Source organism: Schistocerca gregaria, chromosome 11 (genome assembly GCF_023897955.1).
Source record: "Schistocerca gregaria isolate iqSchGreg1 chromosome 11, iqSchGreg1.2, whole genome shotgun sequence".
NCBI lineage: Eukaryota > Metazoa > Arthropoda > Insecta > Orthoptera > Acrididae > Schistocerca > Schistocerca gregaria.
This window is the reverse complement of record NC_064930.1, coordinates 124075819-124098728: the sequence shown is the minus strand read 5'-3', so window position 1 is coordinate 124098728 and position 22910 is coordinate 124075819. Positions and strand designations below refer to the sequence as shown.

The 22910-nt window shown below is 43.8% G+C and overlaps 1 protein-coding gene, 1 non-coding gene and 1 pseudogene across 2 annotated transcripts in view; 1 reads left to right on the top strand and 2 right to left on the bottom strand.

The window, feature by feature from the left end:
* LOC126295059 (voltage-gated potassium channel subunit beta-2-like) overlaps window positions 1-22910 on the top strand; it is a 1105917-nt gene that overhangs the window by 864890 nt on the left and 218117 nt on the right. The window lies entirely within an intron of this gene.
* Trnas-cga (transfer RNA serine (anticodon CGA)) lies at window positions 13733-13807 on the bottom strand. The gene has a single exon. It is a non-coding gene; the product is annotated as a tRNA-Ser (tRNA).
* On the bottom strand, window positions 17939-18056 carry LOC126295549 (5S ribosomal RNA; annotated as a pseudogene).

Below are 22910 nucleotides of genomic sequence, written 5' to 3'. Positions count from 1 at the left end.
CATTATTTTATTTAACCTAATGGTCACTTCAAGTCAGAGTGCTCTCTTTTTGTTTTGTGTTTGAAGCTGAGACGTCGAGAAACTTGGTGCTGTACTGGGATAAGAATTCGGATCTCTTCTTCGGTGGTATGCGACACGTTACCAAGTCCAGATTTAAAAAAAAAAAAAAAAAAAAAAAAAAAATTGGTAGAGCACTTGCCCCAAAAAAAAAAAAAGAAAAAAAAAGAGGGCGGAGGAGCGGATAGAGGTTCAGGGCACTCTCTTGTCCTAGGGGTGGGAAATTGCCCCTAAAGGCGGAAGAAACAGCAATGATCAACGACATGAGGATGCAGAAGGCAATGGAAACCACTGCATTAAAGACACGTAACGTGTATCCACAGGACATGTGGCCTGTAGTTGAAGAATTGTCATGATGATCTCTCCATTGGCAAAAGATTCCGAAATAGTCCCCCATTCGGATCTCCGGGAGGGGACTGCCAAGGGGGAGGTTACCATGAGAAAAAGATTGAATAATCAACGAAAGGATAACGTTCTACGAGTCGGGGCGTGGAATGTCAGAAGCTTGAACGTGGTAGGGAAACTAGAAAATCTGAAAAGGGAAATGCAAAGGCTCAATCTAGATATAGTAGGGGTCAGTGAAGTGAAGTGGAAGGAAGACAAGGATTTCTGGTCAGATGAGTATCGGGTAATATCAACAGCAGCAGAAAATGGTACAACAGGTGTAGGATTCGTTATGAATAGGAAGGTAGGGCAGTTCAGTGACCGGGTTGTTCTAATCAGAATCGACAGCAGACCAACACCGACAACGATAGTTCAGGTATACATGCCGACGTCACAAGCTGAAGATGAACAGATAGAGAAAGTGTATGAGGATATTGAAAGGGTAATGCAGTATGTAAAGGGGGACGAAAATGTAATAGTCATGGGCGACTGGAATGCCGTTGTAGGGGAAGGAGTAGAAGAAAAGGTTACAGGAGAATATGGGCTTGGGAGAAGGAATGAACGAAGGAGAAAGTTTCAGCTAGTAATAGCGAATACCCTGTTCAAGAATCACAAGAGGAGGACGTATACTTGGAAAAGGCCGGGAGATACGGGAAGATTTCAATTAGATTACATCATGGTCAGACAGAGATTCCGAAATTAGATACTGGATTGTAAGGCGTACCCAGGAGCAGACATAGACTCAGATCACAATACAGTAGTGATGAAGAGTAGGCTGAAGTTCAAGACATTACTCAGGAAGAATCAATACGCAAAGAAGTGGGATACGGAAGTTCTAAGGAATGACGAGATACGTTTGAAGTTCTCTAACTCTATAGATACAGCAATAAGGAATAGCGCAGTAGGCAGTACAGTTGAAGAGGAATGGACATCTCTAAAAAGGGCCATCACAGAAGTTGGGAAGGAAAACATAGGTACAAAGAAGGTAGTTGCAAAGAAACCATGGGTAACAGAAGAAATACTTCAGTTGATTGATGAAAGGAGGAAGTACAAACACGTTCCGGGAAAATCAGGAATACACAAATACAAGTCGCTGAGGAATGAAATAAATAGGAAGTGCAGGGAACCTAAGACGAAATGGCTGCAGGAAAAATGTGGAGACATCGAAAAAGATATGATTGTCGGAAGGACAGACTCAGCATACAGGAAAGTCAAAACAATCTTCGGTGGCATTAAAAGCAACGGTGGTAACATTAAGAGTGCAACGGGAATTCCACTGTTAAATGCAGAGGAGAGAGCAGATAGGTGGAAAGAATACATTGAAAGGCTCTATGAGGGTGAAGATTTGTCTGATGTGATAGAAGAAGAAACAGCAGTCGATTTAGAAGAGATAGGGGATCCAGTATTAGAATCGGAATTTAAAAGAGCTTTGGAGGACTTACGGTCAAATAAGGCAGAAGGGATAGATAACATTCCATCAGAATTTCTAAAATCATTAGGGGAAGTGGCAACAAAACGACTATTCACGTTGGTGTGTAGAATATATGACTCTGGAGACATACCACCTGACTTTCGGAAAAGCATCATCCACACAATTCCGAAGACGGCAAGAGCTGACAAGTGCGAGAATTATCGCACAATCAGCTCATGCATCAAAGCTGCTTACAAGAATAATACACAGAAGAATGGAAAAGAAAATTGAGAATGCGCTAGGTGACGATCAGTTTGGCTTTAGGAAAAGTAAAGGCATGAGAGAGGCAATTCTGACGTTACGGCTAATAATGGAAGCAAGGCTAAGAAAAATCAAGACACATTCATAGGATTTGTCGACCTAGAAAAAGCGTTCGACAATATAAAAAGGTGCAAGCTGTTCGAGATTCTGAAAAAAGTAGGGGTAATCTATAGGGAGAGACGGGTCATATACAATATGTACAAAAACCAAGAGGGAATAATAAGAGTGGACAATCAAGAACGAAGTGCTCGTATTAAGAAGGGTGTAAGACAAGGCTGTAGCCTTTCGCCCCTACTCTTCAATCTGTACATCGAGGAAGCAATGATGGAAATAAAAGATAGGTTCAGGAGTGGAATTAAAATACAATGTGAAAGGATATCAATGATACGATTCGCTGATGACATTGCTATCCTGAGTGAAAGTGAAGAAGAATTAAATGATCTGCTGAACGGAATGAACAGTCTAATGAGTACACAGTATGGTTTAAGAGTAAATCGGAGAAAGACGAAGGTAATGAGAAGTAGTAGAAATGAGAACAGCGAGAAACTTAACATCAGGATTGATGGTCACGAAGTCAGTGATGTTAAGGAATTCTGCTACCTACGCAGTAAAATAACCAATGACGGACGGAGCAAGGAAGACATCAAAAGCAGACTCGCTATGGCAAAAAAGGCATTGCTGGCGAAGAGAAGTCTACTGATATCAAATACCGGCCTTAATTTGAGGAATAAATTTCTGAGGATGTACGTCTGGAGTACAGCGTTGTATGGTAGTGAAACATGGACTGTGGGAAAACCGGAACAGAAGAGAATCGAAGCATTTGAGATGTAGTGCTATAGACGATTGTTGAAAATTAGGTGGACTGATAAGGGTAAGGAATGAGGAGGTTCTACGCAGAATCGGAGAGGAAAGGAAAGGAATATGTGGAAAACACTGATAAGGAGAAGGGACAGGATGATAGGATATCTGCTAAGACATGGTACTAGAGGGAGCTGTAGAGGGCAAAAACTGTAGAGGAAGACAGAGATTGGAATACGTCAAGCAAATAATTGAGGACGTAGGTTGCAAGTGCTACTCTGAGATGAAGAGGTTAGCACAGGAAAGGAATTCGTGGCGGGCCGCATCAAACCAGTCAGTAGACTGATGAAAAAAAAAAAATGTGAATAACTTCAGACTTTTGCTTTTCGGACAATACAGATATCTTATCTAAATTATTTTGCAAGTCGTTTTCATCAGCTGATGACTTTAGAACACGATAAATGACAGCATCATCTGAAAACAATGTAAGACGGCTACTCAGATTGTCTCCTATGCCGTTACTATAGATCGGGAACAGCAGATGGTCTATAGCACTTCCTTGGGGAACTCCGGATATTACTTCTGTTCTACGTCGTCAGTAGTTAAAACTAAAATGTCACCTCCATCTGTACAGCATATTTGTGACGCCTTTGGCACGATTGTTTTATGCACCTCCACTGAAGGATGTGATTTCAACGTATTTTTTCTTCTGATAAAGGTATATTTAGATATACCGAAACCGTGGTTAAGGATTTCAATAAAACTTTATCCTGCAACAGTTTGGCTGTTATCATTTACCGTGAATATCAGAGGCAGCTAAATTCTGGCACTAATTACATCTCCGTATCCACTGGCGTCTCCATAGGAAGTAATCGAGGCGATTCAGATCAGGTGTCCTCGCAGGCCATGAAATAAGACCTCCCCTTACAACCCAGCGACCAGGAAATAATGTCCCTGTAGTGCTACATTGTATGGTACTGTGTGTCTCTGAATAGCACTGAGTAACGAATGGGTCTGTCATCAATTCATAGCACGTTGTGGTTCAAATGCCTCTGAGCACTATGGGACTTAACATCTATGGTCATCAGTCCCCTAGAACTTAGAACTACTTAAACGTAACTAACCTAAGGGCATCACACAACACCCAGTCATCACGAGGCAGAGAAAATTCCTGACCCCGCCGGGAATCGAACCCGGGAACCTGGGCGCAGGAATCGAGAACGCTACCGCACGACCACGAGCTGCGGACATTGCACGTTGTGTCACGGGACAACCTAGATACGGTACAACAGAGCCACCTTATGGACAAGCAATATAAACAAAACCTGCGTCATGACTTCCAAGTAATCAGGCTCGTACTGCTTGTTTCCCTGCAGGAAATAAAGAATGTATATGTAAATACACACCACAGTACGTGAGAACTTGTACGCACGATAGTGGTAAATAAGCTGGAAAACAGTAATGCTAGACAAAACGGTAGACAGGTTCAGTTCAGTATCTGCTTAAGCTGCCTTCTCTGAGCCCAAGTTCCCTGCCTCAGAGTGTTCAGTGAAGCGTTCTCTATGTCCTGCTAGATTTTTGCACGCTCTCAGGAAACATCCTCTTCATAGCACCAGACAGCGGAAATTTGTCATATGTATAAGCTTGTCACATTTTTTTAAAGTTTTGTTTTTGTGTTTCAGGTGTTTGTTCCCTGCTACTCTATATTTGTTTTTGACATCAAATGGCGTGATAACAGTGTAACTCATTTTTATATTTGAGATAAGGATTTCGTTTTTACATTTTAGTAGATAACTCGATATTATTCCACCAGAGAAATGCAGCTCTATTGGATATGAAAAACTGGCCACGTACAAGGTTCCTTGCGAACTTTATATATACACTCGTAGTCCCTATATCGCTTCTGTTTTATACTCCTGGAAATTGAAATAAGAACACCGTGAATTCATTGTCCCAGGAAGGGAAAACTTTATTGACACATTCCTGGGGTCAGATACATCACATGATCACACTGACAGAACCACAGGCACATAGACACAGGCAACAGAGAATGCACAATGTCGGCACTAGTACAGTGTATGTCCACCTTTCACAGCAATGCAGGCTGCTATTCTCCCATGGAGACGATCGTAGAGATGCTGGATGGAGTCCTGTGGAACGGCTTGCCATGCCATTTCCACCTGGCGCCTCAGTTGTACCAGCGTTCGTGCTGGACGTGCAGACCGCGTGAGACGACGCTTCATCCAGTCCCAAACATGCTCAATGGGGGACAGATTTGCTGGCCAGGATAGTTGACTTACACCTTCTAGAGCACGTTGGGTGGCACGGGATACATGCGGACGTGCATTGTCCTGTTGGAACAGCAAGTTCCCCTTGCCGTTCTAGGAATGGTAGAACGATGGGTTCGATGACGGTTTGGATGTACCGCGCACTATTCAGTGTCGCCTCGACGATCACCAGAGGTGTACGGCCAGTGTAGGAGATCGCTCCCCACACCATGATGCCGGGTGTTGGCCCTGTGTGCCTCGGTCGTATGCAGTCCTGATTGTGGCGCTCACCTGCACGGCGCCAAACACGCATACGACCATCATTGGCACCAAGGCAGAAGCGACTCTCATCGCTGAAGACGACACGTCTCCATTCGTCCCTCCATTCACGCCTGTCGCGACACCACTGGAGGCGGGCTGCACGATGTTGGGGCGTGAGCGGAAGACGGCCTAACGGTGTGCGGGACCGTAGCCCAGCTTCATGGAGACGGTTGCGAATGGTCCTCGCCGATACCCCAGCAGCAACAGTGTCTCTAATTTGCTGGGAAGTGGCGGTGCGGTCCCCTACGGCACTGCGTAGGATCCTACGGTCTTGGCATGCATCCGTGCGTCGCTGCGGTCCGGTCCCAGGTCGACGGGCACGTGCACCTTCCGCCGACCACTGGCGACAACATCGATGTACTGTGGAGATCTCACGCCCCACGTGTTGAGCAATTCGGCGGTACGTCCATCCGGCCTCCCGCATGCCCACTATACGCCCTCGCTCAAAGTCCGTCAACTGCACATACGGTTCACGTCCACGCTGTCGTGGCATGCTACCAGTGTTAAAGACTGCGATGGAGCTCCGTATGCCACGGCAAACTGGCTGACACTGACGGCGGCGGTGCACAAATGCTGCACAGCTAGCGCCATTCGACGGCCAACACTGCGGTTCCTGGTGTGTCCGCTGTTCCGTGCGTGTGATCATTGCTTGTACGGCCCTCTCGCAGTGTCCGGAGCAAGTATGGTGGGTCTGACACACCGGTGTCAATGTGTTCTTTTTTCCATTTACAGGAGTGTGAGCCATTAACTATTGCCAAGTTTGTAGGGCAAATGTTGCATGGGACAGCAGGAGCCATAATATGACGTTGATTTTTTGTTGTTGGGGTCGCCTCACAGATATGAAGGTACTTTTTTTCAAATCGTGTGCTATAGTTTGGTACTTATTTTCTGATAGTGGTTATCGGGACGAATCCATTGATGCGTAACAGTAACGTCCTCCCTGAAATGACTTGGCAACTTCTCTGTATTCCAAGGTAATAATAGTAAAAAACTTGACAGAGGTACAGCTACCCTATGCTATAGTCGCCCACTCTGTTTGTCCGTTAAATGATACCATTAAAAGCATTACAAGAAAGACAGAATAGCATTTAATTATGGTGCATTAATATCAGTTCTTCAAGAGAAACAGTATCATTAGTATTAAACAAAAGAAATATTGCAAACAGGCATATACACTGAAGCGCCAGAGAAACTGGTATAGCAATGCGTATTCAAATACAGAGACATGTAAACAGGCAGAATACGGTGCTGCGGTCGGAAACTCCTATATATGACAACAAGCGTGTGGCGCAGTTGTTAGGTCGGTTACTGCTGCTAAAATGGCAGGTTATCAAGATTTAAGTCAGTTTGATCGTGCTGTTACAGTCGGCGCACGAGCGATTAAAACACACCATTTCTGAGGTAGCGAGGAAGTGCAGATTATCCGGTACGGCCATTTCACGAGTATACCGTGAATATTAGGAATCCGGTAAAGTATCAAATTTCCGACATCGCTGCGGCCAGAAAAGATCCTGTAAGAACAGAACCAACGTCGATTGAAGAGAATCGTTCAACGTGACAGAACTACAACACTTCTGCAGATTTCAATCCTTGGCTATCAACAAGTGTCAGCGTGCGAATCATCCAGCGAAACATCACCGACATGGGCTTTTGGAGCTGAAGGCCCACTCGTGTACCCTGGATGACTGCACGACACAAAGCTTCACGCCTCGCCTGGACCCGTCAACACCGACAATTAGACTGTTGATGACTGGAAACACGTTGCCTGGTCGGACGAGTGTCGTTTCAAATTGCATCGAGCGGATGGACGTATACGGGTATGAAAACAACCTCACGAATCCATGAACACTGCGTCTCAGCAGGGGACTGTTCAAGCTGACGGAGGCTGTGTAATAGTGTGGGAGCGTGTGCAGTTGGAGTGATATGGGAGCCCTGATACGTCCAGATACGACCCTGACAGGTGACACGTACGTAACCATCCTGTCTGATCACCTGCATCCATTCGTGTCCACTGTGCATTCTCACGTACTAGGGTGATTCCAACAGGACAATGCGACACCCTACACGCCCAGAATTGCTAGTAGGAACACTCTTCTGAGTTTAAACAATCCCGCTGGCCACCAAACTAGCCAGACACGAACATTATTGGGCATATCTGGGACCTCCACCCCCTCGTACTCTTACGGATTTATGGACACCCCTGCAGGATTCATGGTGTCTGTTCCCTCCAGCACTACTTCACACATTAGTCGATTCCATTCAAAAATGGTTCAAATGGCTCTGAGCACTATGGGACTCAACTGCTATGGTCATCAGTCCCCTAGAACTTAGAACTACTTAAACCTGACTAACCTAAGAACATCACACACATCCATGCCCGAGGCAGGATTCGAACCTGCGACCGTAGCAGTCGCACGATTTCGGACTGCGCGCCTAGAACCGCGAGACCACCGCGGCCGCCTCGATTCCATTCCACGTCGTGTTGCGGCACTTTTGCGTGGTCACGTATGCCCTTCTCTATATATCCAGGTGTACCAGTTTCTTTGGCTCCTCAGGAAAAAAAAAAAAAAAAAAAAAAAAAAAAGCCACCTGTAACGAACATGAATTAACAAGTAGCAGGCACAATGCCAGTTCCGCAGCAAACCACAAGGCCATTTCGTTGGAAGCACGATAAGCACCCGAAGTGGATTACTATGACGCCGCATTCAGTGCCAGTCTCCGATACGAGAAACAGTCAGCGGCGGGATTACCTGTCCCCTTGGACATAGTCACGGTTTGGGCACGTAATCCACAATGCACGCTCCAACCCAACTGCTGCCAAAATTCATATTTTTGAAGAAAAAAAACTTTGTTCCACCAAAGCGCCTAGCATCCATCGCACGTTCGCCTATCGATTATTCACATAATTTTGGACCGCGTACCAGCCGGTTGTTGCATATTTTTGAACACATTGTAAGTTGATTTCGGAACGACTCATAAATAGATTTTTGAATGCGTGCGTAGTGTACGAGATACCTCTACCATGGGAATCCCCGTCGCATCTAGAAATAAAAAAGCTTTCCCGCAGACTAAAGGGGACTGAAATATACGAACGGAGCCGAATAAACCCGAACGGGTGATTGCCAATCGCTTTTTATTTATGTAGTTGACTGCGTGTGCGAACCATCAGTGTCATAATTATTAGCGAAATCCATCGATTCACACTACCAGAGTGGAAATAAACCACCAACAGGGATAACAGGTGAGAAAGATTACATACACTACTGGCCATTAAAATTGCTACACCACCAGAGCATTCACACAAGGTTGGCGCCGGTGGCGACACCTACAACGTGATGACAAGAAGAAAGTTTCCAACCGATTTCTCACACACAAACAGCAGTTGACCGGCGTTGTCTGGTGAAACGTTGTTGTTGTGCCTCGTGTAAGGAGGAGAAATGCGTACCATCACGTTTCCGACTTTGATAAATGTCGGATTGTAGCCTATCGCGATTGCTGTTTTTCGTATCGCGACACTGCTGCTCGCGTTGGTCGAGATCCAATGGAATCGGTGGGTTCAGGAGGGTAATACGGAACGCCGTGCTGGATCAAAACGGCCTCTTATCACTAGCAGTCGAGATGACAGGCATCTTATCCGCACGGCTGTAACGGATCGTGCAGCCACATTTCGATCCCTGCGTCAACAGATGGAGACGTTTGCAAGACAACAACCATCTGCACGAACAGTTCGACGACGTTTGCAGCAGCACAGACTATCAGCTCGGAGACCGTGGCTGCGGTTACCCTTGACGCTGCGTCACAAACAGGAGCGCCTGCGATGGTGTACTCGACGACGAACCTGGGTGCACGAGTGGCAAAACCTCAATTTCTCGGATGAATCCAGGTTCTGTTTACAGCATCACGATGGTCGCATCCGTGTTTGGCGACATCGCGGTGAACGCACATTGGAAGCGTGTATTCGTCATCGCCATACTGGCGTATCACCCGGCGTGGTGGTATTGGGTGCCATTGGTTACATGTCTCGCTCACCTCTTGTTCGCATTGACGCCATTTTGAACACTGGACGTTACATTTCAGACGTGGCTCTACCCTTCATTCGATCCCTGCGAAACCCCACATTTCATCGGGATAATGCATCACTGCATGTTGCAGGTCCTGTATGGGCCTTTCTGGACACAGAAAATGTTCGACTGCTGCCCTGGACAGCACATTTTCCAGATCCCTCACCAATTTAAAACGTCTGGTGAATGGTGGCCGAGCAACTGGCTCGTCACAATACTCCAGTCACTACTCCTGATGAATTGTGGTTTCGTGTTGAAGCTGCACGGGCAGCTGTACCTGTACACGCCATCCGAGCTCTGTTTGACTCAATGCCCAGGCGTATCGAGGCCGTTATTACGGCCAGAGGTGGGTGTTCTGGTTACTGATTTCCCAGGACCTATGCACCCAAATTGCGTGAAAATGTAATCACATGTCAGTTCTAGTATAATATTTGTCCCATGAATACCCGTTTATCACCTGCATTTCTTCTTGGTATAACTATTTTAATGGCCAGTAATGTATTATCTCCTCGGTATATCCGAGTAAATGAAATTTTGACAGAAAATTTTGCCAGATCGCTAAACTACTAAGGGCCAGTTGTGCAGCCCCTGGTTAGCAGCCCCGTAAGTTCTATTCTGGGAACAGCGCGGAAAACGCCTTGTACGAACACGTAATAACGCCTAACCGCGAGAATAAACGGCGGATAAACTGAACTGGTGATTGTGGCAGGGTTAGTGTAGAGTTAAGCAGAGCATGAGTTTTTACGATGGCAGGAAGAGTTACAGAATCAGTGACGACGATATGGTTAGAAAAAGGAAGGAGAAGAAACAGGGATATCACACAAATTATATGGAAGAATATGATGATTCCAAATTTATATAAAAATTAGTACTATTACTTTTCGATGTCATGCTTGAAAAACTGGAGAATATGAATGAAATGTGAAACTACTTTCTGACATAAAACGTTTTACTTGTAGTGGGCCTAATAGTCACTTGATATTGGTACTTTGTGAATCAAATTCTGTTGTTGTATTTATAGAAAAAAGGTTGGTAAAAATGACCATTTGTGCCGAAACAGTCTCACTTATTTGAGCGTGCTACAACTGCTGTACTGTCCATCTTTTGATATGCAGCTGCTTGCATTGGCCGTGTTTGCAGTTAAAAAATTTTTTGGATGTGAGGTCCGCCAGTTATGCAAAACACCGTTTTTCTCAGTACCCAAACATGTTTCGTCACCACTGTGCCATCATCAGTGGGTTTTCGTTTTCCTATTTATTTTTTTACATTTGCTGTACATGAACTTTCTGGACCACTTTTGTGTTAATTACTACAGGTAGCTTGTCGTGTTTTCGTGTAGCAACCGCTTCCATTCTCAACGTCATGCTGAGATGTTGTGATGCATAAGTAACTATAGAGAGTATTTTCCACAAATAACGAAGTAAAGTACTTTTTCACTACACCAGAACACAGTGAAAATAAATAAAAAACGAAAACCCACTGATGACGGCGCAGTGGTGCCGAAACGTGTTTGCGTACTGAGAAAAAACGGTATTTTGCATAACTGGCGGACCTGACATGCAAAACCTGTTGTACTATTTATCTGGCAGACAGTAAGAAAACAGATGCAACCAAATCGAGAAATCAGACCAGCTCTTTTAACAGCTTTTTCAATATTAGATAACGACATTTTAATTTTTCATCTAGCAATACGTTCGACGAACCTCGGTGACGTAATAGATTCTTTCGCAGAAAGGACAGCACGCCGTGTAAAGGCGTAGCAAGGTTAGAGAGAGAGAAAATAAAAAGCTGAGACCTAAAGACTGAAGAAATGTGTACTGTCTTTCTTGTCTCTTGTCTTTACTGCTTTTATGTTACCTACATTTAATTTTATGTCATATCAAAGACAAAGTTATTAGCTAACAGGCAATAAAGAGTGCAAATTTTCTGAAGAGTTCTTATTCTCCCAGTCACAAATAATCCCACCCAGTATTAATTGCGAGTCTTTTTTTTTTTTTTAATGAGTTGCAGGATGTCAAAGCGGCCGTCTGGGAACAGGAGAACCACCAGAAGACGACATTTTAATTTCCGCTGTCCTAAATACAGTTTCGATGGCTTCCATTACAAAGTATACGCGCTTGAATTCCACAGAGCGAAACGCAGTGACGTACCATAGCAGAATGCTGTGTGAAGGGGGTATGGCATTCCACTCTAGGACACTTAGGACCAAATAACATGTCTTACATTTCCTCGAACGCGTATGTTTTATGTGTCAAAGTCTTCAGAAAGACGCGCGCTACAAAATGATGGTATTTTCGAAAAATCGATTTTAAAATCAATTTTTGACGTCCTGTTTCAAACTCCCGCCGGAGGTGAATCTGTGCCAGTGTCGACGGCTTAAAACTGAGTGCAAACTGCCCACGCTATGTCATCGAGTACTTGAGACTGACAAGGGAACCTCCCCATCGCACCGCCCTCAGATTTAGTTTGCACAGAAGATAGGCGTTGAAAAACTGAACACAGATCAATCGAGAAAACAGGAAGAAGTTGTGTGGAACTATGAAAAAAATAACCAAAATATACAAACTGAGTAGTCCATGCGCAAGATATGCAACATCAAGGATACTGTAAGCTCAGGAGCGCCGTGGTCCCGTGGTGAGCGTGAGCAGCTGCGGAACGGAAGGTCCTTGGTTCAAGTCTTCTCTGGAGTGAAAAGTTTAATTTTTTATTTTCAGACAATTATCAAAGTTCAAGCACTCACACATAATCAACTTCGCTCTCCAAAATTCCATGACATGTTCAGATTTGCTTGGACATATGCGGGATTTGACGGTCTACACACGGAAAACTTTGAAAACGTTAAAAACACATGCTTTGATAGAGCACAGGGAAAACTGTGCGACTGTGAAGCTGTTGCATTCATTTGTTGCAGTTTATGGGACAAACTCTTATGTTTTCATCACTTTCTTGGGAGTGATTATCACACCCACAACAAAATCTAAATCGGGCAAGGTAGAAGAATCTTTTTACCCATTCACCAAGTGCACAAGTTAGGCGGGTCGACAACATATTCCTGTCATGTGTCGCACATGCCGTCACCAGTGTCGTATAGAATATATCAGACGTGTTTTCCTGTGGAGGAATCGGTTGACCTATGACCTTGCGATCAAATGTTTTCGTTTCCCATTGGAGAGGCACGTCTTTTCATCTACTAATCGCACGGTTTTGCGGTGCGGTCGCGAAACACAGGCGCTAAACTTGTTACAGTGAACAGAGACGTCAGTGAACGAACGGACAGATCATAACTTTGCGGAAATAAAGAAAGTAAACTTTTCACTCGAGGGAATATTTGAACCAAGGACCTCTCGTTCCGCAGCTGCTCTCGCAAACCACGGGACCACGGCGCTCCTGAGCTCGCACTGTCCTTGATGTTGCCTATCTTACCTATGGACTACTCAGTTTGTATATTTTGCTTATTTTTTTTCACAGTTCCACACAACTTCTTCCTGTTTTCTCGACTGATCTGTGTTCAGTTTTTCAAGGCCTATCCACTGTGCCAACTTATAATTAAATCTGAGGGGGGTGCGATGGGGAGGTTCCCTTGTGAGAGCTTTTAGTGACTTCCAGCTAACGTTAAGCGCAATACAAACGTTTTCAGTACTCTGCAGGTGAATAATCCGAAACTAATAAAAGTAATAAGTTTCCTTTAATTTACGTCAATGATCACAAACTTTTTGTTAGCTCTTTGAAGGGCAGGCAAAAGTGTAACTAACAACATACGTAGACGGTTTGTGGTCACTGTGGCTAACCACACAATATTTTCTCCCTTTACCGGTCAGGGGCCAGTAGTCTCTCTGCCAACCACCTAATTGTTGCCTAAAATGTCGCTAGATGTCAGCGCAGGTCTTCTTCGAGAATTTTGGCCGCGTATTCAGAACAATAGTTGATACTTCTTCATTGTTGGCACTGTTCTTGAAGGCGGCGTGCAGTAGTCTCTGTAGCTCTTCTTTATACGACTATTTTTGGTAACTGATTGCTTATATTAATGTGTTGAACACATAGAAGTCTACGTGTAAGGTAACTTTAAATTGAAATAGAATTTTCCATAAAACTTCCTGGCAGATTAAAACTGTATGCCCGACCGAGACTCGAACTCGGGACCTTTGCCTTTCGCGGGCAAGTGCTCTACCAACTGAGCTACCGAAGCACGACTCACGCACGGTACTCACAGCTTTATTTCTGCCAGTACCTCGTCTCCTACCTTACAAACTTCAGTTTTAATCTGCCAGGAAGTTTCATATCAGCGCACACTCCGCTGCAGAGTGAAAATCTCATTCTAGAATTTTCCATGTTTTACAGACAAGTTTCTGAGTGGTTAGTGCTGCTAACCACCACCCTTCTGCTCTAGCCAAAAAGGAATAACTGAGGACGAAGGTTACCGAATTTTATTTGAAGAAATATCTTCTAGTGACAGCAGTGTTGGCAGTGATGGAAATGACCCCTCAATGACGACAAAGAAATGGTTCAAATGGCTCTGAGCACTATGCGACTTAACATCTGAGGTCATCAGTCCCCTAGAACTTAGAACTACTTAAACCTAACTAACCTAAGGACATCACACACATCCATGCCCGAGTCAGGATTCGAACCTGAGACCGTAGCAGTTGCGCGGTTCCGGACTGAAGCGCCTAGAACCGCACGGCCACCGCGGCCGGCTCAATGACGACAAGCTGTGCAATTTCTTGTCTTCTGTGCAATCATGTGGTTCTAAATTTAACCAGTTGTCTTCATGGAAAGAATCATATTATTTTCATGGACAATTATTTTACGTCGTATGATCTGTTCAAGGACCTAAAATCCAATGGTGTGTACGCTTGTGGAACAATAAATCTCAGAAGGAAAAAACATAGCAAAACTCGAGGAGGAAAAGGAACTGGAAAGCGGGGAATTCGATTACAAAATAAGCAATGATGGCATAGTAATCTGTACATGGAAAGATAACAGGGCAGTCAACTTGATTTCAACTTGTCATTCACCATCAGATGTGTCCACAGTAACTCGAAAAATGAAATGTGGAACAATAACCAATATCACTTGTCGAGTTGTATTGAAAGACTACAATTCCAGTATGAACTATGTGGATAATTTTGATCGACTAAAGTCAGACTATGCTATTGACAGAAAAAGCAAGAAATGGTGGATGGCCGGCCGCGGTGGTCTCGCGGTTCTAGGCGCTCAGTCCGGAACCTCGCGACTGCTGCGGTCGCAGGTTCGAATCCTGCCGCGGGCATGGATGTGTGTGATGTCCTTAGGTTAGTTAGGTTTAAGTAGTTCTAAGTTCTAGGGGACTGATGACCACAGGAGTCCCATAGTGCTCAGAGCCATTTTTTGAAATGGTGGATGAGATTGTCTTTCAATTTGGAATGCAGTGTGATAAATGCGTCCATTATGCACAAAGAAGTCGAAATGAGCAGTTCTCCAATAAAGAGTTCCGTAGAGAGGTAAACAAAATCTTGTTGGCAGCTAATTTTGCTTCTGTATCCCAAAGTATTATAGCAACCCAGATCAAATCACACAAACCATACGTAGACGAAAGTATTCTCTACGAAAGCAGTAAACAACAACCAATTCACTCATCATCTAGAAGATCCGCAGTTTGCAGTTCAAAGAAAAATCCAGTGCGAAAAGTGTGGATGTGTTCAGTGTGCAAACTACCTTTGTGTCCGAGAATAGGCAAGAAATGTTTCAAGAGATACCAAAAAAATTAAAAACTGGTTATTTCTAAGTTCAACCACCAAATATCGAATTTGTATAATGTAATGGGGTGCTGGTTACCTGTAGCGACCACATTTAATGTTAATATTTTGTTGTCGTTTAAGTGAGTTTTTACAAACTCAATGTATAAAAAAAGTCAAGACAATAAAACAAATGTGTTACAAGTAAAAGAAATTTGAAATTTGCAAATAATTTTTATTGCCCTACTAGGGTAAATTTTAGTGGTGTTTACCTGCCCCTCAAAGAGTTAACGAATTACCGGTTTCGGTCTTTAATGACCATCATCAGATCTGTTTCATAAAAACAAAGTCCTAATGTACTGCAGCCATAGTGGCATCATCATTACGATGACACTATGGCTGCAGTACATTAGGACTTAAGTGAATTTTTTTATGAAACAGATCTGATGATGGTCATTAAAGACCGAAACCGGTAATCTGTTAACAAAAAGTTTGTGACCATAGACGAAAATTAAAGGAAACTTATTACATATATGGGTCACTGTTTTTTCGCGACGATGTCGCAGCTTGTAATAAAACTAACATAATTAGGGTTTTGCGTCTTCAATCATAAAGGTTTCACACGCCTAACGTTAAATATTTAATACATTAACTCGTTTCTAAAGTAACCTGATGTTCAAAGCTGTTTTATATGTGGTAGCCCGATTCTTTAAAAAAAATCCGTGACGTTTACCTGGCGATTCCTGTAACTCTAATGCTTCTATTATAGCGTACGTTCACGTGTATTTTGGCTATTTATTACGAAACACACCGCATATTTTCACTCACTACATGCAAATCATTAGGTTGTTTTGCTGCCTAGGAAGTAGAATTCCCTAACTTCCTCTACTTATCACTAATTCTGACGTTAAGCTCATCGGTAACTTATTTCTGCTATTTCTCATTACCTACCTCTTGCTTCGATTTACTCTCAGTCCACATTCTGTACTGATTAGATTGTTCATGCCATTCAGCAGATCCTGTAATTCTTCTTCGCCTTTACTGAGGACAGCAATGTCATCAGCGAATCTTATCGCTGATGTCCTGTCACCTTGACTTTTAATTCTACTCTTGAACCTGTCTTTCATTTCCATCATGCCTTCTTAAGAGTATAGACGGAACCCTTTTGAATCCGTTATTGGTCGTCCACTCTTATTATTCCGTCTTTGCTCTTGTACATATTGTACCGGGTGATCAAAAAGTCAGTATAAATTTGAAAACTGAATAAATCACGGAATAATATAGATATAGAGGTACAAATTGACACACAGGCTTGGAATGACATGGGGTTTTCTTAGAACCAAAAAAATACAAAAGTTCAAAAATGTCCGACATATGGCGCTTCATCTGATCAGAATAGCAATAATTAGCATAACAAAGTAAGACAAAGCAAAGATGATGCTGTTTACAGGAAATGCTCAATATGTCCATCATCATTCCTCGACAATAGCCGTAGTCGAGAAATAATGTTGTGAACAGCACTGTAAAGCATGTCCGGAGTTACGGTGTGGCATTGGCGTCGGATGTTGTCTTTCAGCATCCCTAGAGATGTCAGTCGATCACGATATACTTGCGACTTCAGGTAACCCAAGAAGCCAATAATCGCGCGGACTGAGGTCTGGGGACCTGGGAGGCCAAGCGTGACGAAAGTGGCGGCTGAGCACACGATCATCACCAAAAAACGCGCGAAAGAGATCTCTCAAGCGTCTAGCAATAGTTTTTTTGTTCTAATAAAATCCCATGTCATTCCAAGCATTTGTGTCAATTTTTACCTCTCTATCTACATTATTCAGTGGTTTATTAAGTTTTCAAATTTATACTGACTTTTTGACACCCGGTGTATTACCGGTCTTTCACTAGAGTTTGACACAATTTGTCTCAGGATTTCAAACATCTTACACCATTTTACAATGTCGGGAACTTTTTCCAGGTCTACCAGTCCTAAGAATGTGGTGTCTTGTCTTTTCTTCAGTCTTGCTTCCATTATCAACCACAACGTCAGAATTGCCTCCCTGGTGCCTTTACCGTTCCTAAAGCCAAACTGCTCATCACCTAACTGATTAGTAATTTTATTATCCGTGCTTCTATATATTATTAATGTCAGCGACTTAGTTGCATGAGTTGTTAAGCTGATTGTGCGATATTTCTCACACTAGTCGGCTCGTACAGTATTTCGAAAGTCTGACGGTTTATTGCCGGTCTCACACATTCTGCGCAGCAACGTGAATACTCTTTTTCTTCTCACTTCCATCGATGATTTTAGAAATTCCGATGGAATGTTATCTATTTCTTCTCCCTTAGTTCACGTTAAGTCCTCCAAACCACTCATAAATTCTTATTTTAATACTCACGACACCACACTAAGCACTCCGTCTTCAGACCACAAGTGGCCAACCGGGACCATCCGACCGCCGTGTCATCCTCAGTGGAGGATGCAGATTGGAGGGGCATGGGGTCAGCACACCGCTCTCCTAGTCGTTATGATGGTATTCTTGACAGAAGCCGCTACCATTCGGTCGAGTAACTCCTCAATTGGCAACACGAGGCTGAGTGCACCCCGAAAAATGGCAACAGCGCATGGTTGCCTGGATGGTCACCCATCCAAGTACCGACCATGCCCGACAGCGCGTAACTTCGGTGATCTCACGGAAACCGGTGTATCCACTGCGGCAAGGTCGTTGCCTATTCCTTTTGGTATTCAGGTGTAACGCATTTTCGTTACTTTCGAAACCTACACCCACATTTAAGGGGTCTTAAGTAAACAGTCACTGCAGTTTCATTTATTGGCTGTTGAGTCTAAACGACATTCACGGAGCTATTTTTGAACCGTCGTGGCATCTGCAAAAATACGTGATTTTTTTTCATCAGACGCGTTTCGCTTTATTGAGGTAAAGCATAATGTGGTCTGTAATTAAGTTTGTTTACATTTTGATTTGCCTTTTAGATCGAAAAATCACTGTAAGTACAAACCAACCTATTCTTAACGAACTTTTTTCGATCCAGAAAGCAAATCAAAATGTAAATAAACTTAATTAAAGACCACTGATGATGCTTTGCCTCAATAAAGCGAAATGCGTCTGGTGAAAAAAAATCACACATTTTTGTAGTTGCAAAGACTGATCAAAAATACCCTTACGTATTATAAAGCAACTTCGGACTACAGCCACACAAATGAAGAACTAAATGACATCGCTTCCTAGTCCACATGGTAGCAAATTTGTGCGCGTTACGTGGTGGGATCTGATGGTACACTTGTTAACTATTGAACTTCTATACGGCAACTGCAGAGAAGGCAGCAAAGCCATCCGAAGTAACGGAAATATACCCCTACAATTCCAACGCTTATTCGGTTGACGTGTTATGCTCCTTTTCGTGTAACAGCAGGAGACAAAGCTGCAGCTGGATTAAGAAACAAAAGAATTAATGACGTTTGCTGCCAATAACCGCTGATTTAAATCAGTGAGGAAAGTTGGAACTTATGTGCTCGACGGGGAGTTGAACCCGGGATTCTGCTTATTGGGCAGCTGCTTTGACCACTCATCCAGACAACGTTGTCATACCAACCTCACGGACTACCCCAGTGCACCTTCCTTCTGGTCGAAATTCTCAACTTATCCACACACTACTAACGTAGTGCCCATTGCCCATTATCCATACTGATCGCGGCATTTCGTCAATTGTCGAAAGAATTCAAGCCTGGCCTGGTGTGTACCTGCAATATACAGGGTGTTACAAAAAGGTACGGCCAAACTTTCAGAAAACATTCCTCACACACAAATAAAGAAAAGATGTTATGTGGACATGTGTCCGGAAACGCTTAATTTCCATGTTACAGCTCATTTGAATTTCGTCAGTATGGACTGTACTTTCTCGATTCACCGCCAGTTCGCCCAATTGAAGGAAGGTAATGTTGACTTCGGTGCTTGTGTTGACATGCGACTCATTGCTCTACAGTACTAGCATCGAGCACATCAGTACGTAGCATCAACAGGTTAGTGTTCATCACGAACGTGGTTTTGCAGTCAGTGCAATGTCTACAAATGCGGAGTTGGCATTTGATGTACGGATTAGCACGGGGCAATAGCCGAGGCGTGGTACGTTTGTGTCGAGGCAGATTTCCAGAACGAAGGTGTCCCAACAGGAAGACGTTAGAAGCAATTGATCGGCGTCTTACGGAGCACGGAACATTCCAGCCTATGACTCGCGACTGGGGAAGACCTAGAACGACGAGGACACCTGCAATGGACGAGGAAATTCTTCGTTCAGTTGACGATAACCCTAATGTCAGCGTCAGAGAAGTTGCTGCTGTACAAGGTAACGTTGACCACGTCACTGTATGGAGAGTGCTACGGGAGAACCAGTTGTTTCCGTACCGTGTACAGCGTGTGCACGCACTATCAGCAGCTGATTGGCCTCCACGGGTACGTTTCTGCGAATGGTTCATCCAACAATGTGTCAATCCTCATTTCAGAGCAAATGTTCTCTTTACGGATGAGGCTTCATTCCAACGTGATCAAATTGTAAATTTTCTCAATCAACATGTGTGGGCTGACGGGAATCCGCACGCAATTGTGCAATCACGTCATCAACACAGATTTTCTGTGAACGTTTGGGCAGGCATTGTTGGTGATGTCTCGATTGGGCCCCATGTTCTTCCACCTACGCTCAATGGAGCACTTTATCACGATTTCATACGGGATACTCTACCTGTGCTGATAGAATATGTGCCTTTACAAGTACGACACAACATGTGGTTCATGCACGATGGAGCTCCTGCACATTTCACTCGAAGTGTTCGTACGCTTCTCAACAACAGATCCGGTGACCGACGGATTGGTAGAGGCGGACCAATTCCGTGGCCTCCACGCTCTCCTGACCTCAACCCTCTCGACTTTCATTTATGGGGGCATTTGAAAGCTCTTGTCTACCCATCCCCGGTACCAAATGGAGAGACTTTTCGTGCTCGTATTGTGGACGGCTCTGATAGAATACGGCATTCTCCAGGGCTGCATCAGCGCATCAGGAATTCTACAAAACATATTTTCTTTCTTCGTGTGTGAGGAATGTTTCCTGTAAGTTTGGCCGTATCTTTTTGTATGGAACATGTCCGGAAACACAGCCATCACATCACCACATATATGCAGTTACACCGGTGAGTCACTAACTATTGCCACCAAGAATAACTCCGAAAGTATGTGGGACAAAAGATGGAGCGGCCAATGAGGGCCATAATATCACGTTGGTTTTTTGTTGCTAGCCGCGCGGGATTAGGCGAGCGGTCTCAGGCGCTGCAGTCATGGACCGTGCGGCTGGTCCCGGCGGAGGTTCGAGTCCTCCCTCGGGCATGAGTGTGTGTGTGTGTGTCCTTAGGATAATTTAGGTTAAGTAGTGTATAAGCTTAGGGATTGATGACCTTAGTAGTTGAGGCCCATAAGATTTCACACACATTTGAACTTTTTTTTTCTAGACAGGTCGCTTCCGACTTATGAAGGTCAACTTTCTTTATTCAAACGGAATGCTATAGTTTGGCACTTATTATCCCATAGCATTTACAGAAGGTGTTCGAAGTGATCACCATTGGTATAAGTGCAGTGCTGCAATCTTCTCATCATGGATTGAGTGGTATTCCTTATCACATCGGCAGTTATCGAAGCTCATGCTGCGACAGTTCTCTCTAGCATATTTTCAGTTGTAGTTGGAACGTCTTTATAAACAATGTCTTTTACGAATCCCCACAAGAAAAAAATCCAGAGGCGTCAAGCCTGGTCAAACGAGCCGGCCACGACCCATCTCCTCCGCGTCAAATCAAACGATTTGGGAATTGTCTCTGCAACTCATTTCTAGCCATCAGCGAAAAATGTGCCGGACATCCATCGTGTTGATACCACATTCTATTCCTTGTCCCTAAAGGTATTTCTTCCAATAACAGACCTAATGTTTCTTGCAGAAACGTGGTGTACTTCCCAATTAAGATTTCCTTCGATGAAATGCGGTGTACGTCCTACTATAAGTTTTTCTTCGATGAAACAGGGGCATATAATTCTGTCCTTCAAAATCCCACGCCATACATTAACCGACCACGGTTTTCGGTGTGCAACTTGCCGGAGCCAACATGGATTTTCAGTTGCCCAATATTGCATGTTACGCAAATTAACATTGCATGGTTCGTGAATGTAGCCTCGTCAGTAAATAAATTCAGATCAATAAATGTGTCGTCCCTGTGAATCTGAAACTGAGTCCACCGCCAGAATTAAATGCGACGCATACAGTCCGTTGCAGTTAATTCTTGGTGGAGACTGATATGGTAAGGATGGTATTTATGGCGATGCAGAACACAAACAACACTACTCTGGCTCATGCCAGATTCCCTTGCGATTTGAGGCGGACTAACACAAGGATCTATAACCACAGTGGCAAAAGTACTAGTTTACGTTTCCTCGTTAGTAACTTTCCTTTTCCGGATATGTTTCCGATGCGTTAAAGATCCAGTTGTTCTCAATTTATCCTACACATATTTAAAGGTACGACGTGCAGGGTGAGTACGTTGAGGATATCTTTCAGCGTATGAGTCTCTAGCTCTCACTGAATTTGGTTGGCATTTTTCGTAAATGAGAAGCATATCGACTTGTTCTTTGAAGGAATACATCATTCACATTCGCTTGATTCGACGATACTCGTCTTACCGTTCCTATTACTGTTTTACTGCGAAACCGTCGAATGGTGTTTACATGTCAGTGGCACGTTAAATGGAAACGCCGTATTCGGGAATATTTACTATTTGTACGATATGCGAGAGAGAATTGTCAGAGCATGTGCTTCAAATGGTTCAAATGGCTGTGAGCACTATGGGACTTAACATCTTAGGTCATCAGTCCCCTAGAACTTAGAACTACTTAAACCTAACTAACCTAAGGACATCACACACACCCGTGCCCGAGGCAGGATTCGAACCTGCGACCGTAGCAGTCACGCGGTTCCGGACTGAAGCGCCTAGAGCCGCTCGGCCACTGCGGCCGACCGCATGTGCTTCGATAGTTCCGAAGTGAGAAGGAATACCACTCAATCCATGATTAGAGGATTGGAGCCCTGCATCGATACCATCTGTAAATGGACGTTCATGCTACCTTCGTGACCTTGGTTGACCTTGAAAGACCTTACTGTCATTCATCATTGGATTCGTCTCGATAGCCACTATCAGGTAATAAGTACCTAACTATAGCATCCCATTTAAAAAAGAAACCAAAGTTGACCAAATCTATGACGCGACCACACCTAGCAACAACAAAACAACGTCACATTACGGCCCCCGTTGTCCCATGCAACATTTGTCCCACAAACTTTTCACCAGCTACCATACTTTCGGAGTTATTCAAGGTGACAATAATTAGTGACTCACCCTGTATATAAGTAGAATTTGTGTAGTTGTCGAATTATGAAAGTTTATTTTGTAATGGCTTTTCGTGGCAGCTATATTGACAGTTGCGTCAGTGCTGTTTAATATATTTACAGGTAGTTTGCTCCTTCGGTATTCTCTAGC